The following is a 6,000-nucleotide window of genomic DNA, read 5'->3' on the forward strand; positions in this document are numbered from 1 at the left end:
GCCGTTTGCCGGCTTCCTGGATGAAGCCTTACCCCAGACGAACAGTTCCAGGGTCCAGCTGGACCGAGGCCGAATCTGTCGAATGCTTGTTTTCTGGCTTTGAGTGAAACCAACTTTACAACTAATTAATGAAAGCTCTGTACTGCTTATTTTACTTTTACAGAGGTGATCATCTGTGAAGATAGTCGATCAATCATTTCTACAGTTGGGCTTATATTGTCAAACTTTTCAACAAGATACTTTGTGTTGAAGATGTGGTGTTTGAACTTTGACCCATGCAACAGACAAAGAATCACAATATCTTGGCGTCTGCTGCTTCAGGTTACTGTTTTAGTTATATTGGTGTAGACTAATAATATTGATAATAATGTTAGCTCGGTCCAACACTGCTTTGATGCAGCTAATAGTTAATGGCTGGATTTTGATCACATCTCACACATTTCTGATGTCCAGAAGATGAATTCTACCCTAACTTCACCCTCAGACTCACGTTTGTCCATCCGAAATAGAAATTTAAGATGCTGACATATTGCCATTACTTTATATTTTCACTGAAGAGGATGCAGGATGTTGTAGATCAGATATGTTGGTGAACAAAGATACGTTGCCTGTGTACATTTCAATGATATGGTAAGCATCAACGTATTTGTGATATGTCATTTATGTTAATTGTGAACATGTGATCATTATGCTAACAGGAAATGTATCTGGTTACAATTATGTTTCCCACACAGTGAATGCTTAGTTGTATAGTAATGTAATTTGTAGCAGACAAGGTTGCCATGCCTGCCTAATGTGTGCGTAAAAGGGGCTTAGAAGAAGTCAAAAGCAGGTGTGAGGTTTTGATAAGATATTATCCTGGAACCTGTGTTTTGTCTCACACCCCGATCATAATTATTAACACATGGATGTGATTAACAACAACTTGGCTTGACAACAAATCATGTTGGGAATGTGTAAGATTAGCTCACTCTCAGTACTACTAATACTAATACAACACGTCCCCCCAGTTAAGGTTAAAAGACCCTCAACATGTGACACTATGGCCTTCTGGCTGCAGTGTCCAAGGTAATGGGTCCAACGTTCCCTTAGATGGGGAAACAGTGTAACAAGGAGCGGACTGGACTGCAAATTTGATTTGACAGTTCTATTAAAGTTTCCTCAGGTGTTTGAAAGAAGGCAGTGATTACTGGCACGTTTTGCTTAATGTGAGGTCGGGATTTGTGTCTGATCCAAGCCTGTATGGGAAATGTATTCACTGGCAAAGCGTGTGAAAGCGCTGTTGTTTATGTCTATCCATCGTCTGGAAATTTACGAGCATTATTTTATTGTTTTCCAAACCACATTTGCTGACCCTGCCACTCTCTGGGAAAGCTGATATTTAAAGAAAACACGGAGTTGATGGTATTGATTCAGTGCCTGATTTGTGAAGTGTTTGTTACGCCCCAGGGCTCATATAACAAATGTCCTTACAAAAGTCCACAGAGGATGTTTCATTAAGTAGTTTTAAGGATTGATTTCTGGCACGGTTACAAATAACTAAGAATAAATTTAGCGTAAAAGCACCTTAATCTCAGGGCTATTGGCCAGTGTTTGACTAAATGTTGGTAGACTTAGAGACTTAGAGCTTTCAGTGGTTCTGTGGTCAAGCTGAAAGTGTCAGAGTGATGTTGGATGAGATTCAAAGCGACTCAGGCTCACTCTGTCACTTAAAGCAGGAATTAAACCAGCCATAAACTGTCTCAGTGTGGCCGTGCTGTCTGTTATAAGTGCCAAGTGTGTTGTTCGCTGAATTCAAGTGTAGGTAGAACAGACACAGTTGCTGCTGTTCTGATAGTTGGTGTATTAGTGGATGAACACAGAAGTGCCGTAAAGAAGTACACTATAAACTATTCATCATAACTTAATATTCTGTTCATGTTGATGAAGCGTGGAAGCTAGTGTAGTTTCTGATTTCATTTGCATTTCTACTCTCCAGAGAGATTTTTTTATTCTGTTTTTCATCATATTAGGAACAGATGTCTTAAAAGACTGTATAAACTGAAAGAACTATTTCTGTTATGAGACAGGCTTGAAAAGTGTGAACACATCATTTAATGATCTAAGTATTTTAGTTGACCTGCGACCAACTGGTCTACAGTGCTTTCTTCTGTCCTGGTTCCACACCTTTGAATTGCTTCCCACATTTCGGATTCTTACAGCAATTCGAACAAATCTGTTGTCGACTCTCCTGTAAGGACTAGTTGCTGACATTTGGACACCCTTCCAGTGCTCTAGATTAAACCACCATGAAAAGAGGGAGTAGACATGTCTGTCTCTGTTGCCACTGCAGCACACTGTGCTTTACAGAGACATGGCTAAAAAAGACAACTTCCTCTTCGTATTTGTACATGAACGGCTGAGGAAGCTGTGAAGAAGTTGGGTAATGCAACAGGACAATGCATGAGGAGTACATCTACTACAACTACAGAATGACTTTGGAGACATTAAATGGAGCGATCCAGTCAGAACGCAGATCTCAGCCTAATTGAGGTGCTGTGGAATCGTGTCATGTTGATGGCAATATTGCTGTTCTTCACAACTAACACTGAGGGAAATGCAGACGTGTCTCCTCTACTAGTATACGAGCCTGATTCAGAGCCAGAATGTGAAGAATTGGGTACTGAGTTAATAGTATTTGTGCTCAGCGTGAGATCCCAGTGAGAGGCAGTAGTGACAGGCTGGTTTCATGCTTTCACAGCTCTTAGATAATGTGTCTGACAGCAAAATGAAAACTAAATCTAGACAAATCTTGTTTTCACTATCACACCTCTCTCCTCCTTGCTCTCGGTGTTTTGCGATTCCAACATCTATGAGCCCGGTGCCTTTGACATATTTGTGGCAGACAGACCTCCAGCTGGGACTTTTTCTCATTGTTTCCCTTCCGTTCAGCGAATGCCTCACAGTGGAATTTGTTTACAACCAAATGGATGATAGATTGCATAATCTTTCTCTTCTGCAGTGCAGTGGGAATATTAAGTTGTTTCACTCACCTTGTCAGATTCAAGGCTGCCTACACACCGCTGCATATCATTTTATTTCCCACACTCCCAGTGGGTTCCAATAGAATCAAAGGGACTTAGCACTGACCTTCAAAGACATTTACTGGATCGTTTCTTTGCATTAGGGAGTTTTAGTTGGTAGAATAAAACATGCATTTTTGTTGTGCATTATCCAAAAAGGCTCTTCCCAGCACATGATGCCTCCTGGGAATGTAGTGAGACACTCCTGTAAGTTTAGTTTCCTGGTGCAGATGTCAAAACTCTCTGTGATTACAACATTCGCCAGCCTCTTCTGCAAACTGCAGATATGACTATTTTAATACACTTAATACACAGCTATGAGTGAGGACACAAAAATCATATCTTCAGCGTTTTGTTTCCTGAAGACATTAAGACGTAGGTGTTGTAGCGACCTCAGATCCAGGTTATATAATAACTGTACAGCTGGAAACCCACTTCTCAAATTCAGAATTAGTATACACTAACTATTACTGCCTGTTGGTGTTCTTGTACAGTCTCTTCAGACACATCTTCACTTTTTGCAGATTTCCCTCGCACGAGGTTGTGTCTGGATGTGGGGGTGGGTAGTTTCACAGCAGCTAAGTTTTAATATATTTTCTTAATTTGAAGTGAGAAACCTCTTTTTCATAGGGGGCCTGGACAAGATGCGGGCTGAGACGTTTACTTGGGATCATTGTCGAGCTGAAAGACAAACCTTCGCACCAGACTCAGTTCTCGTGCCCTCTGCAGCATGCTGACTGTCCTTCAACGGCTCCTCTGTGTTTGGCTGCATTCATCCTTCTTTCAGTTCCAAGAACACTTAAAGCTTCAGGTCTTTCTAACCTATGTTCAATTCAGTTTGACAGGTCAACTCCAGTCAAGTTCTAGACTCATCTCAGGAGATAGTAAAGTGAACATGCTTCCCCTGCCCACACTTTAAAAGGATGTGAGAACAGTCAGGGGTGTGCATACTTTCCAAAGCCCCTGTAGGTCAATACTGCTCCAACGCTAAATGAGAAAATGGATTTTTAAACATTAGCAAAAACAGTATATTTTCCATTGCATTGTGGAGACACGTTTACTGTAAAATTAACCTCAAGCATTCAGTCTTTTAATAGAAAAACAAATCTTCACAGTGTGGGGCGGAGCTGCAGAAGTTTAGGTCCCTTAAGGTAGTTCACCCTTCATCTTATCTCACTCGGTGCATATGTCTCCTGTGGCAAAGATTTCAGTCCATAATTTTGCTGCCAGTCTCTGCATTGTGATTCATGGCGCTGGCAGCTGTGTGTGATTTGTTGATGCTATGGATGGTGTGACTCAGGCTGCCTTGCTGCTTGGCTTTGCTCTGAAGTTTCCCACCATACAGGTGGCCCTGAATTATTGATTGGTTTGAGTTGTAATGCTTACTCCTCACCAGCAGGTGGCGTCCTAAAGAGAGTAGATGCTCAGAATGCGTGTGAACAGTGTACTTGCTGGGCTGAAACAGGCTTAATCACTGTCAGATGATGTCATATTCTCAACATTTAGGTATGAGAGTGTTTCCTCAGTCACTCCTACAGAAAGCAACAATGACCCAGGCACAAAGTATGAATAATAGATTACATTCCCACAACAGACTACAGCAATTAAGCCTCATCATTTCTGTAAACTGCTGACCCTCATTTGTTCACTGTGCTCTCTCCTATTCTGTCTGTGGTGGAACCATGAGAAAGATTTGACAACAAAAACATGTACAGTACAGGAAGTCCAGCAGATGAATGTGAGCATAGAGGAAACCCCCTGTTGTCTTTGGCTCCCAGGATGATCTCAGACACCCACTTTCGTAGATGAATGTGTCATATGGCCGATACCGCAACGTTTCACAGCCAAGTCGTCTCGGCCTTATCAAAACATTGTGGACTCCCTCGTAGGGTTTAAAGAAACCAACGCAGGTTGTTCATATCTGGCTCAGTTGTTGAACTTGTTTCCTCAAACCTTTGACCAGTTGTAAGGTCAACATGCTTTTCAAATCTGTCTTGAAACAATAGTCACAGGCCCACAGTGAACACTGGCTTGTACTGCTGTACTTTACTGTCCATGAATAGAGAATGTGAAGTTACATCACAGTGCATGTCGGGGAATGGAGTAGCCATTTTGTGAGGCTCTGTTCAGGTTACCCTACATACTCTTTGCAGAAATGTCTACATTTAGTCATTTGGCAGACACTTTTATCCAAAGCAACTTACAAGGGTAGGCAGGGTAAACTTATCTTAAAGACCCCTACTGGAGGTAGGCCACAACTGGGATTCAAAACCCAGTCTCCCACATGGAAGGTGGTGATCTTACTACTACACCAATGAATATGAAATGTTGTGTCATTGCTGTTTATGAATCCCAGGATTAATGGAGCTACGTGTCGAGGTGTTCTTGGACAGACACAAAACTTAATGACTTCACAGATTGCTATTCAATGCAGTTGTAGATGATGACATGGGACTAGGCTCTCTCACTTGGAAAGGGAGGGGTGCAGGGTGGGACCTTACTGCTAGATGTGACACACTGCACCTGCAAGTTAGACAGAGAAGGGAAGAGATGAGGAAGGGGAAAGAAAGAGTCCTACTGGGAGTAATTAAATCACAAGCATAGCATCAATAGTATTTAGACAAACTAATAATAGAGATCCATATGCCTTGGCAGCCTAAGACTGGATTACAGACCCCACTGTACAACCTCTCAGATACTCCGGATATTGTAAATGGTCTTGTTTTTTAACTGTGTGCATATACTTTGCATTCATTTAAAAGTTAGAAATCCATAAAAGCTCATAACCAATTCCCATTTCCAGTGAGAAGATCTAATTTGCAAACTGAGAGAGTAGGCTCGTACTTATGAAGCTAAGGCAGGTTGGTATAAAAACTCTTAAATGTAAATGTTAATAATACAGATGCTGAAACCTGACTTTTATTCTAAGACTGATCTT

This window comes from Anabas testudineus, chromosome 5 (assembly GCF_900324465.2).
Source record: "Anabas testudineus chromosome 5, fAnaTes1.2, whole genome shotgun sequence".
NCBI lineage: Eukaryota > Metazoa > Chordata > Actinopteri > Anabantiformes > Anabantidae > Anabas > Anabas testudineus.